We start from the raw sequence: 14,378 nt of genomic DNA on the forward strand, positions 1-14,378 counted from the left end.
TGATAGAAAATGAGATACCCGCAAGTGTGCCTAACAAAAGCTGCGGACCTTCAGGTGCTCCGAATAAGAGGTGCGGACATACCCGCAGGTTCTCCGAACAAAAAAGTGCGGACGTCAAATTCACTCACTTTCATGCAGAGAAACGTGCGCAAGTGGGAAATTTTATGGTTGATCCATGTGATTTAGTCTGACGCTTTTGATCCTATGGTTTTGGTCCATGGTTTTGCATCTAAAACATTGAACCAAGGTTTTGAATCCCTTGTATTGGGTTTCTATGGTTTGGGTCCATGGTTTGAGTAAGGGCTTGTCTATAAAAAGGAAAGGAGATCATTTGGCTGGACGCTCATGTGTTTAATATCTTAAGATGAACAAGATTTGAAATAATGGTAATCGGTTGATGAGTTATAGTTGAACTTGAGCATGAGAAGACAGATCAACTGAGGGGTCGTGATCTCTTTGGCGCATGATTAGATATGTGAATCTGACAGTCGAGGGTATATCTGAGGACTGATAAACTGTCTTTATCCAGAGGTTCGCATGCCAAAAACAGTTCAGGTGCGAAGGTGCGTAAATCAGAAGACGCCCCAGGTGCGGGGGTGCGTGGAGAAGCCGACAGTGCAGGTACGGAGCAGCCGACAGTGCAGGTGCGGAGGTGCGCAAAGCACAGATAGCGCAGGTGGGGAGGTACGCAGATTAGAAGACGTCGAAGGTGCGGAGGTCCGCATGGCAGAGACAGTACAAGTGCGAAGCCACGCAGGCCATAGACAGTGCAGGAGCGAAGCTACGCAGGTTACTGACAGAGAAAGTGTGGACATCCACAGGCTATGTTTGGTGAAGTTGCAGACTTTTCTCTTTAAATTTGTTTTAGCTACTTCTGTCTATCACTGCTGTGTTCAGGGTTCTGAATTGGTGTCTGATTACTGGTACTGTGTTCTGAGAAGTTATTGATTCAATATTTGCACAAAGAAGTTGGTTGATTGCATATCTATTTGATGTTTGATTGAGATTCTTGGATCCAGTTTGAAAATTTATGAAACGTGGTCCCTGGAAGAAAAGAGAAGGTTGAAGCCTTCAGTAGGTGAGCACCTACGTACTAGTAGCTCAGCTAGTACAAGAGCTAAGGGGGTTGTAGCTCCCTTCCAGGAGAGTCTGGAAAACGAGAGAGGGTTGTAGCTCTTTGCAGGTTGCAGCCTGCGTACTGGTAAAGGACTGCACCAATACAGAATCATTGTAAAAAGAAGTTTCTAATTGAAAGAAGATAGAGACACATTGTAGCAGGTGGTTTTCACCCACATTGGGTTTCCACCTTATATCTGGTGTTCTTTGGTGTGACTGTCTGTTTTTCTTGTTCCTATTCATTATTATATGGTACTGACATATAAATTAATGGTCAACATCTGAAGAATAAAATAAATCAAGAAGGTATATTGAAAAGAATTTGATAATACTGATTCACCCCCCCCTCAGTATTATTTCCAACAATTGGTTTCAGAGCAGGTCCTTCAGAAGAAGCTTGATCGCTTAAAGGAGGATCTATCATCATGAGCAACTAAGAGAGAGAAGCATCGATCAGGCCACCAATTTTTGATGGGACTAACTTCGTATATTGGAAGGTAAGAGTCACTGCCTATCTTCAATCTCTTGGTACAGAAGTCTGGGATATCATAGATACAGGGTACACTTTTCCGTCAGCAACACCTACAGATCCGGCTGGTAAGAATCAATATGAAACAAATGTAAAGGCAGTCAATACTCTATTAGGATGTCTATCCAAATCAGAGTTTATCAAGGTTATGTAGTACAAATCCGCAAAAGAAATATGGGATAAGATCGTTCTGAGCTATGAAGGAGATGAATAGGTAAAATGAGCAAAACTTCAAACCCTCAGAATTCAGTATGAAAATCCCAGAATGTACAATGATGAAAGTGTGGCTAAATATTTTCTACGTATATATGAGATTGTTAATTGTATGAAAAAATTGGGTGAAGAAATAAAAGAGGTTGTTGTGGTTGAAAAGGTACTAAGATCTTTGTCCTCTAAGTTTGAATCAAAAGTTTCTGCAATAGAAGAAAAACAGAATCTATAGCAACTTACCATGTCACATCTGCACGAGATTATAACTGCTTAAGAAATGAGGAAAGGAGGACCATCAGACAGGAGAGAAGCTGCATTCAAGGCTTCAGGCAAAGGAGATTACTATGAGTCAGGACATATGTCAGAAGAAGAGGAAGAATAAAATTTTGTCAAGAACCTTCAACGAGGTGCTAGAAGATTCAGAGGTAAGTTACCTTTCAAATGCTTTACTTGTGGAAGAGTTGGTCACTATGCTGCCAAGTGTCCTCATAAAGATAAGCTTGACAAAGGTAAGGAACCTATTAGATGGAACAAGAAACAGAATGTAAATAAGAAAAGTTATTACACTCATGAAGACAGTGATGGACTTTCAAACAATGATGAAGATGAACAAGGTAATAATTATAGACTTTTAATGGCCTTTGAAGATGATGATTTCAAGGATGCTATAGATGAAGAAGGTCTGTATGAAGAGATTTCTAAACTCAAAATTTGTCTAGAAGAGAAAAATATGATTATTGATACTCTGCAATTCCAACTGGCTGAAAGGGAAAAACATCATGAAAAGTTGGAATGTGAAATTGTGGGTCTTAGAAAAGAGATTGAGAAAACAAAAGCTCTTAATCTTAGATTTGTTAAAGGATCTGAAACTCTAGATGAGATTATCAATGTGCAGCATTCTCCACTAATCAAGACAGGTCTAGGATATAATGAAGAAGCATCTCAAGCACAAAAACCATCCACCTCCAAAAGTTATCTTGATGCAGCAAGGAGGAGTGAGCAAAGGCCCAATGAAAATCACCAAGTAAATTAGGGACAATTTAACTCAAAAATGAACAAAGACTACCAGGTAAATCAGGGGCAATCCACTTTAAGGATGAACAGAAGCTACAACCAACCACAGGTAAAACCTTCTCAATTTGCCTCAAGAATGGATGTCAGTAGAAACTACAATCGTTTGGTTGGTAGATTTGATAATCATAGGAGTTTCTTCAATGGCCAATGTTTCTCTTGTCATAACTTTGGTCACAATGCAGCTCAATGTGTTGCCTATAAGACAATCATGACTAGAGAAGCTCAAAAACAAAGAAGTATGACTGGGATCACCGTGAAAAGGACCTACAATAACTTTTCTGCTCTTGAAAATGAAATTGAATGTTCTATTTGTAACAACTTCGGTCATGAAGATTCTGAATGCAGGAGCAGGTTCCGGAAAACAAAGGAACAAGCCTCAAATGCCAAGACATGGAGAATGAAAGAACCGCAACCAGAAAGATGTGGTATAGCCTTATATGCGGAAGGGCAAGAAAATCAATGGTACATCGACAGTGGATGTTCGAAACATATGACGGTGATAAAGAAAAAATTCAGTCATATAGTGCCTTAGAGAAGGAGAAGAAGGTCTCATTTGGAAATGACACCCCTGCGCTCATAAAAGGTAAAGGTTCTGTTCAGTTGAAAGAAAAGGTCAAAGCTGGAAATGTTATGTATGTTGATGGCTTAAAGCATAATCTATTGAGTGTCAGTCAGATGTGAGATCAAGGAACTGAGGTAATATTTCGATCAAATGGATGTAGTGTTCGTGATCTTGATATAGGAAAAACAGTGATCAAAGGCATAAGAACTCCAAATAATTTATACATATTCAAAGAAGGACAACAACAATGCTACCTGAGCAAGAATGATGAACACTGGCTATGGCACCGGAGATTGGGGCATCTAAGCTTCTCACAGATAAGGAAAGTATGCAAATATCAGGCAGTTCGGGGTCTTCCAGATATCAGAATTCCAGACAAAACAATATGAAAATCATGTTAGTTTGGTAAGAAAACCAGAACTAACTTCCCTGAGAAGGAAGGATCAGCTAGCAGACCGCTTGAACTTTTCCATACTGATGTATGTGGTCCATCTATGAAAAGGTCACCTCGAGGAGAAGAATACTTTATATTATTCATTGACGACTTTTCCAGGATGTGTTGTATAGGACCTATGAAGCACAAAGATGAAGCATTTGAAAATTTCAAATCTTTTAAAGCCTTGGTTGAAAACGAATCAGATCTCAAAATTAAATTCCTCAAGTCTGATAGAGGTGGGGAGTTTACCTCAAATGAGTTTTTTTTATTTTTGTGAAGAACATGGAATAAGAAGGGAATTCTCTATAGCTAGGACTCCTCAGCAAAATGGAGTAGTGGAAAGGATGAACAGAACAGTTCAACAAATGGCTCGTGCTATGATTGATGAGTCTGGAACTCCCGCAACCTTTTGGGGTGAAGCCGCATTTGCTGTAGTTGTTATTCTCAACAAGACAAATATTCGGGTGAACAGCACTCAAACTCCTCATGAGCTCTGGTATGTTGAGACTCCTTCAGTAAAACATTTCAAAATCTTTGGAAGCAAATGCTATATTAAAAATAATGATGAAAATCTTGGCGAGTTTGAACCTAGAGCAGATGAAGGCATTCTCCTTGGTTATTCTCCTCACAACACAGCATACAAATGTTACAATAAAAGGCTTGGAAGAATTGTTGACAGCATTGATGTAGTGGTGGATGAAGAAGAAAACACTCCCAGGCAGGTAAGATCTAAAGACTTCGAAGATGATGAGGACTATCCATCAACATCAAATCAGATTCATGATGAAGAAGAAACCCATGAGGCACCAGAGGAACAGATAAGGATAGAAGAAAAGACTCCATCCAGGTATGTTCAAAGAATCATCCAGAATCTCAAATTTTGGGGCAAAAGGAGGCAGGTATACAAACAAGAAGAACAATTGCAGAAGCTTCAAGCTATTTGGCATTACTCTCCTCCACTGTACCACAAAATGTAAGAGAGGCATGCAAAGATGAATTCTGGGTCAAGGCAATGGATGAAGAACTTGAACAGATTGAAAGGAATAACACTTGGGAATTGGTTCCTAGACCAAAAGATAAGAATTTCATAGGGACAAAGTGGATTTTCAAAAATAAACTAAATGAAAATGGAGATGTGGTTAGAAATAAGGCAAGACTTGTTTGTAAAGGATATGCGCAACAAGAAGGCATAGACTTTGAAGAAACCTTTGCACCAGTTGCTAGACTTGAGGCTATAAGAATGTTCCTTGCTCTCTCTAGCTTTCAGAAGTTCAAAGTATTTCAGATGGATGTAAAATCTGCCTTTTTGAATGGAGACTTGAATGAAGAAGTGTACATTGAACAACCAGATGGGTTCATCCTTGTAAATGATCCAAATCTTGTATGCAAGCTCAAAAAGGCTCTCTATGGTCTCAAATAGGCTCCTAGGGTGTGGTATTATCGATTGGATAAATATCTTCATCAACAAGGTTTTATAAAAGGATCAACTGACAACAATCTATATATAAAGGTTGACAATGAAAAGTTGCTAATACTTGTTGTGTATGTAGATGATATCATCTTTGGCAGCAATGAAGAAGACATGAGTCAAAATTTTGCCTTGGTGATGCAAAAGGAGTTTGAAATTTCCATGCTTGGTGAGCTCACATATTTCCTTGGTTTGCAAGTCTAACAAAACAAAGACGGTATTTTTCTATCACAAGCCAAGTATCGCAAGCAGATCTTGAAGAAATATGGGATGGAGGATTCGAAACCTGTATGTACCCCTATGGTGACAAGATTCAACCTCAGCGCGAATGATGAATCGGCAGTAGTACATCAACCAACCTATAGATCCATGATTGGTAGTCTACTCTATCTAACAGGTAACTGACCAGACATTATGCATGCAGTGGGAATAGTTGGAAGGTTTCAGGAAAATCCAAAGGAAACTCATCTTCAGGCAGTTAAGAGAATATTCAAGTATCTTCAAGGAACTCAAAACTATGGCTTATGGTATCCTAGAGGTATAGACCTCACACTTCATGCATACATAGATGCGGATTGGGCAGGGAGCGTGGATGACAGGAAAAGCACTAGTGGTGCTACAGTCTTCATGGGTCCTAGATTAGTATCTTGGTTCAGCAAGAAACAAAGCTCTATTGTATTATCTACAGTTGAAGCAGAATATGTAGTTGCTGCATCTTGCTGAACACAACTCCTTTGGATGATGCAAACATTGCAAGACATGAAAATCACTTGTACTCCACCTACCTCCATCTTCTGTGATAATACAAGTGCAATCAATATTTCAAAGACTCCTATCATGCATTCAAAGACCAAGCACATACCAATCAGGTATCATTTTCTTCGGGAACAAGTGGTTGAACAAAAGGTCAAGTTGGAGTATGTTCCATCTAAGGAACAAGTTGTGGATATTCTCACCAAACCTCTGCCCAGGGAGACCTTTGAATACCTCAGACAAAAGCTGGGGGTAGTTGATGCATCATCTTGCTATTGAATCTTATCTGTTTCAGAAATTGTTGGTGGTATGTGAGTTTCATATGGAGTATGCACGTACATTCGTTGGTGTATGGATCTGTCAGAGACCAGCTGGAACAAGTTCAGGGGGAGCATATATTCTTCTAATAATGCATTGCTGGCATTATGGAGGAGCAAGTACAGAAGAAGAACATGGATGATGATCCGAATAATGCTGCTAATGGTTTGTCTCTATGTCTTATATTTCTGTTTTCAAGGTCATGTAATGGCCTATTTTGGTTTCCCCACTATGCCTGGGATGAATGATATAATGTTCTTGGTTGTCATATGTAAATTTTTGGGTAATCCCCACTTGGTTAGGTGATGGATGTATGTATAGAATCTTTTGGTGATAGGAAGGTCATTTATGATGTATAATGGATCATGGTTTTTCGTGAAGAACATTTCTTTTGCAGATCTGGCCTAGAGTCAGGGGGAGCATGATCAACACAACAGAGCAGAGTTTTCAGCATGTTCTTAGGGGGAGCATCACCCTTTGCCCTTGATGACAAAGGGGGAGAATGACTTTAAGGATCTTGGGGTTGCCATCAAGTCCAAAGGGGGAGATTGTTGGCATTATGACACAGGTGTGGCGCTATGGCATAAGTGTTGTCCTTGATGGCAACTCACTCAAGTGGCAAATCTCTGTTCAGGCCCTCAAAATGATAGAAAATGAGATACCCGCAGGTGCGCCTAACAAAAGTTGTGGGCCCGCAGGTGCTCCGAACAAGAGGTGCGTACATACCCGCAGGTTCTTCGAAAAAAAGTGCGGACGTCAAATTCACTCACTTTCATGCAAATAAATGCGCGCACGTGGGAAATTTTATGGTTGATCCATGGTATTTAGTCTGACGCTTTTGATCCTATGGTTTTGGTCCGTGGTTTTGCATCTAAAACATTGAACTAAGGTTTTGAATCCCTTGTATTGGGTTTCTATGGTTTTGGTCCATGGTTTGAGTAAGGGCTTGTCTATAAAAATGAAAGGAGATCATTTGGTTGGACGCTCATGTGTTGAATATCTTAAGACGAACAAGATCTGAAATACTGGTAATCGGTTGATGAGTTATAGTTGAACCTGAGCATGAGAAGACAGATCAACTGAGGGGTCGTGATCTCTTTGGCGAATGATCAGATCTGTGAATCTAACAATTGAGGGTATATCTGAGGACTGATAAATTGTCTTTATCCGGAGGTCCGTAGGCCAGAAATAGTTCAGGTGCGAAGGTGCGCAAATCAGAAGATGCCCTAGGTGTGGGGGTGCGCGGAGAAGCCAATAGTGCAGGTGCGGAGGTGCGCGGAGCAGCCGACAGTGCAGGTGCGGAGGTGCACAAAGCACAGACAGCGCAGGTGGGGAGGTACGCAGATCAGAAGATGTCGAAGGTGTAGATGTCTGCAGGGCAGAGATAGTACAAGTGCGAAGCTATGCAGGTAACTGATAGAGAAAGTGCGGACATCCGCAGGCTACGTTTGGTGAAGTTGCAGACTTTTCTCTTGAAATTTGTTTTAGCTGCTTCTGTCTATCATTTCTATGTTCAGGGTTATGAATTGGTGTCTGATTACTGGTACTGTGTCCTGAGAAGTTATTGATTCAATATTTGCACAAGGAAGTTGGTTGATTGCAGATCTATTTGATGTTTGATTGAGATTCTTGGATCCAGTTTGAAAATTTATGAAACATGGTCCCTGGAATAAAAGAGAAGGTTGAAGCCTTCAGTAGGTGAGCACCTACGTACTAGTAGCTCATCTAGTACAAGAGCTAAGGGGGTTGTAGCTCCCTTCTAGGAGAGTCTGGAAAACGAGAGAGGGTTGTAGCTCTCTGCAGGTTGCAGCCTGTGTACTGGTAAAGGACTGCACCAGTACAGAATCATTGTAAAAAGAAGTTTCTAATTGAAAGAAGATAGAGACACATTGCAGTAGGTGGTTTTCACCCACATTGGGTTTCCACCTTATATCTGGTGTTCTTTGGTGTGACTGTCTGTTTTTCTTGTTCCTGTTCATTATTATATGGTACTGACATATAAATTAATGGTCAACATCTGAAGAATAAATTAAATTTAGAAGGTATATTGAAAAGAATTTGATAATACTGATTCAGCCCCCCTCTCAGTGTTATTTCCAACAAAATTTTATCTTAATTTATTTCTTTCTTATTTTATTCCTTTTTACTTTTTTGATAACTTTATTTATTTTTACTATTTTATAGTTTTCTTTTATATATACTTATTTAGAACTATAGTATTGTTATTTACTATTTTATTTATTTGCTATTATTATATTTCTTCATTATTTATTATCTATGTACTATTATTACCTTTTATTTATTGTTTATTATTTATTTTCTTATATTTTAATATTATATTATATTATTTATTATTTTTATTATTATTGTTATTATGGGACATTACAAGATGCATAAGTATTTGTACTAGTGGTGGATGAAATTAGTGTCCGAGGAGTGGGTGGGACATTGGGCATCTCTATTCTGTATTCCACATTCTTAGAGGTTATTATGGTTTTTTTTTCTAGATCTTTTGCTTAATCTAGGAGTTGATGGGGAATCAATCGATTCCCTTTGACAGGGTTGATTTGGTTGGTCAATTTCAGTGCCTTTAGTATGTTCTTCCACGTATTTGGAAAGCATGGACAAGTTCATACATTCTAGTTTATTCACTTCTTCTACCCCCAATATAGAAGTCATTGCCTTTTTCAGTTTCTCACTATCATGTCCCTATATATGTACAATAAATTTTTTATTTTAAAATTAGAAATAAAAAAATAAACCCTAATTTCTTCTTTTATAATTTTAGAACTAAAAAATAAAAATACAATTGAAAAAAACAATGGAAACATGTGAAAATCTATAAATTGAGTATGAAATACCTCATTCTCACAAGAATCAAATCCATTTGCTTATTTCCTGTTGTTGTTGCTTGACATTTTTTGGTGTCCTAGGGCAATTTTTTTCCTCTACACTGTCGAAATCCTTGCTCCCTATGTTTTGTTCCCTTCCCCCTAACTGTTTTAAATAGTAGTAGTGCAAAATGGATGGATAGGGGTTTGATTTTTGTCTCTAGTAGGGGTGAATGAGATACACAAATTGATTTCATCACTTCTTGTGGTCGAATCACAAACACAAATCATTTTTTTATTAAAATCCACAATAGAGGAGGAGAGTTCTGTCAATATATTTACCCACCATCAACAAAGATCCAATCGATTGGTTATTTTCTTTCATAGCCTCAACGTATTGCTCCAACGATGGTCTGCTCCAACTTCGTACAAAACTTCAAAGCTCCCTCGATTTGCAATTAGTGGTTATTAGAATGGAAATATGGTGAATGTAATAAATTGTTTTGGTTGAATAGTCGAGATACACAATATGTTTATCCATTGTGCATGCCAATTGTAGATTGGCAGGGTTTATTTTTTTTAGTTGGTCTATTCATTGTCATCTTTGCACTTTGCAACGTCGATGAGGGAGGCTTCCTTGTTATTGTAAATTTTTATGAGGTTTAATTGAATACCAATATTGGATGTGCAATGTGAATAGGCACATGGGATAATAATAATAATAATTATTATTATTATTATAAATGTGGTTGATATAAATATTAATAAACGTGATTAATATATGCCTATCATCTTTTATCGACCACATTTTTTAATGTGGTTGTGTGTTATGAAACCAGCTCAAGAAAAGATAGAAAAGATAGATCAACGCCTTAGAATTCAGCCTCTTCGAGGGGGAAACCTCCTTTACATTACATAAATGAACAATTCTTGGATGATACAAATGAAAAGACCTCCTTTCTATATATAGGAGTCTAAGGGGTCATAATATAATTAGAGCTGACATAACAATAATAATGTAAGGGTACAATAATAACAATAGTGGGCTTCTATGGGGCACAATAGTAACAATATGGGCACTACATGGGTACGTCAATATAATAAGGGGGTTGTACTAATAACAATAAGGGGTTACACTAGTAGTATAGGGGCCTAACATGCCCCTCTCCTTCAAAAAGTGTTGTCCTCAATGCTTGAGTAGTTCTTGATGCTTTTGTATAAAATTATTGTCCTCCCATGTGGAATCTTCAGCGGGTAAGTTCTTCCACTCGATGAGATACTCTGAAATTGATCGATTTCGTAGCTTTCGGGTTCTTGTTTCTATGACTGCTCCAAGTTCCAATATGATTTTTCCTTCCTCTTCAATTTCTAGCAATATTGTTTGAATTGGGATCTTTTGCAACTTTTGAATAAGTGGCCATACTTCTTCATCCTTCTTCCATTCATCCCTTGCTTCATTTATCCAATCTGGTTGGATAATAGAAATAGCACAAAACAATGCTTCCACATCCTCATCCTTGAAGAGTCTTCTCATTGTAGTATTGCCAACATTTCCTTCTCATAAATAGCTTGCTTGAGATGTAGCAGTAAAAATACCCAATCACCTACATCAAAACATTTTTCACTACAATGTTTATCTACCTGTTGTTTCGTTTGATTTTGCATCGAAGTGGCATTATCCTTTAAAAGTTGGAGAACTTGTTGTTGATGCTCGATGTGATCTTTCACTGCTTGAACCTTTTTCTTCTTGATATGTCCTTCTATCTCTAGAGTTTGAGGAGTGGTAATTTCTTCCAATCCTTTACAAGATATGGTCGGATTCATTTCTTGATGCTCGATGTGATCTTTCACTTCTTGAACATTTTTCTTCTTGATATGTCCTTCTATCTTGATAGTTTTAGGAGTGGTAATTTCGAACAATGAATTACAAGATATGGTTGGATTCATTTCTTCTTTCTCGATGTGGTCTTTCACTTCTTGCACCTTTTTCTTCTTGATATGTCCTTCTATCTTGAGAGTTTGAGGAGTGGTAATTCTTGCCAATGCTTTACAAGATATGGTCTGATTCATTTCTTCTTTCTCTGGGGTGGGGTCCTGGCGTATATCTTCTTCTTTTGACCTTTCTTGATCCTTTTCTTCCTCCTCTTCATATTCTATGTAAAATAATTTCTTCTCAACACACTTATGACCTTTAGTGCATTTGCTATCACAATTGTAACAAAGCCCTTTCTCTCTTTTTTCTTCCAATTGTTGTGGTGTAACCCTTGTAGGTTGTGGAAGGCTAGGAGAAACAACACTTCCATATTTATAGTTGTGAGGGGTACGCTTCCTGGTTTCCATAATTTTTCTTTCCACTATGTCACAAAGCCCTTTTACTCTTTCCAATTGTTGTGGTGTTGCTCTAAAGAAGGTGTTGCTCTTTGTATCCTCATAATGTGCTATCATTTCCTCCGTGAAAATTGACCACGTAACAAGTTGTTTACGAGACCAAAGCCCTTTGTACCATAAAAATTGATCTGGTTCTAAATATGAAGATGCAATACATACCTTTTGTAACAGTTGTACACCATGTAGATCAAAATATTGCTTCATCTGAAGTATCCAATTTACCGGATCCTTGCCATCAAACTTTCTCATCTTGCTTTTTCTTGATTTTAGGAGCTCGACCTTGAAACGACTGTAACTCTATACTTTCAGATCTTTAATTTTTGAATTTGTGACCTATAGTAACCCTCTGCGTCCTCTTTCCAATGACACCAGTCTGATCCAAATTGGATTCTCCAAGAAAGAGTTATGCACAATCTCCCAAGATGACCTGATTATAGACTAGTTCAATAGAGCGAACTTGTACGACGTGCCACGAGTCACTGTTTCAACCTTTGGATCTGTAATATGCATACAATAAACTACAGTCTGTCCTCTTTCTATACCTTCTTACGAAATTTCAATCCGATCCCCAGAGAGAAAGTTATGATGATTTTCCCCAGGTCACCTGTTTTGAATGTAATTCAGGAGTGTGCAAAAAGACCAATTTCCTTAGATCATATCTCCGCAAATATCGTGCGAAAAGCTCTGAAATTCAGACCCAAGGTTCAGCATGATTTCTTCTCAAATGGGTTTTTTTTGTGACTTCTGAAACGTCACAGAACAAAGTTATAGCGAAAATGCCACGATGACCTGTTTGGAGCAGCGAAACCCTAGAATCCAAAGCTTTGATACCAAATGTTATGGAACCAGCTCAAGAAAAGATAGAAAAGATAGATCAACGCCTTAGAATTCAGCCTCTTCGAGGGGGAAACCTCCTTTACATTACATAAATGAACAATTCTTGGATGATACAAATGAAAAGACCTCCTTTCTATATATAGGAGTCTAAGGGGTCATAATATAATCAGAGCCGACATAACAATAATAATGTAAGGGTACAATAATAACAATAATGGGCTTCTATGGGGCACAATAGTAACAATATGGGCACTACATGGGTACGTCAATATAATAAGGGGGTTGTACTAATAACAATAAGGGGTTACACTAGTAGTATAGGGGCCTAACATTGTGCTAGTTGAATACCAATATTGGATGTGCAATGCGCATAGGCACATGGGATAAGTTGAAATTTTGGTTAATGTAAAGCCCCATAAATGGTGTTTTGATCTCGTAATGAAGGGTGTTTTATGTCATATTTTCCTATCTCACTAATGAATTTGGTGTGATTTCGAATTTTCTAATTTTATTTTAATAGTCAATGTCTCATAACGTAACAATCCACTAGTTATAGTCACATACACACATTTTCACTTTTAAATGTTGTGTTGTTTAGTGATTATGTATACATGTGACACAAATAGTTTCATTCCCGTTGCTCACTCTTTACTCCTTTATATGGTGGATGGTGGTGTTCAAAATATATCTCATCCACAATATAACGTATACTAGGTATTGTATTATATATTGAGTTCATTTAGAAGACTTAAAAATCAAAATTTGAAAATAGTATATTCTCTAACATATAGGGTCAAAGGATTTTTTTTAAATATACAAAAATACAGATATTTGGTAGTTTAAAATTATAGATGAAGGGCTTGAACTAAGTTAAATGAAAATATGAAAAAAAAAAAAAAGTAGTCCATTAGTTTTCATAATCCTAATCTAAGATTATAAGAGTTGTGTCATGTCACCATATTAGTAGTCGAAATTAACAAAAAGGGTATATATTGAAAATAGGGGTAGTTTAGTTAGAAAGATGCAATGAAAATCAGTTGAGCTTAAATCGATTGTGTGTTTATCAAATTGGATGGAGCAATAACGAAGTGCATATATTTTATGTGACTAATTTCATTGTTGTGTATTATAGGATCTAGAGGAGGCCATGGGCAGAGGACGTGGATGATATAGACCTACTAAATCAACAAGAGGAAAGTGAGTGGACATAGATTCAGATAAAAAAATATATAGATACAATAAAGGTAATAAGATAAAGTAGCCTCAACCAAAGGAGGATGGTTTTTATGAATTCACAAATGCTACAACATAGACAAGATAAATTTATATAAAAAATGTTGGTGTTTCTTTCAAATCCAAAACATGATATCGATATGTCAAATATATGAGCAAAGTGAGGCTTTGTGTTGGACAACATATTGGTTGAAATGGTATAATTGGTGTACTAAACATCATTGACTATGTTATGTATTATAGGGGCAAGATGAGGCCATGGAAACATATCGTATCATATTAAATAAGGACACAAAAGATGTCACGGAACATCAAGTAATTATCAAATTTTGACTTAACTTAGGAAGCATTTTGTGATACTTCCATCCTTTTTCACAATATTATTAGAATCTATAGTGTATTATCCAACCTTGAAATAAATTAATGCATGTTGTTGATATTTCAGATGGAGATTGGAACAATTGCACAACCTAAGCATTCAACTAGAAGAAAAAAAATACATATATACGTGGGCGTGGACCTAAAATTGTTAGATCACGAAGAACACAATGGGTGGAAGAGGATGTGACAATGGATACTTCAGACACAACAAATAATTGCACTAAAGAAGAGGTTAGTCAAGA

The sequence above is a fragment of the Pinus tabuliformis genome, chromosome Q (assembly GCF_031772625.1).
Source record: "Pinus tabuliformis cultivar Carrire ecotype Pingquan chromosome Q, CPIR1, whole genome shotgun sequence".
In the NCBI taxonomy this organism is placed as follows: domain Eukaryota; kingdom Viridiplantae; phylum Streptophyta; class Pinopsida; order Pinales; family Pinaceae; genus Pinus; species Pinus tabuliformis.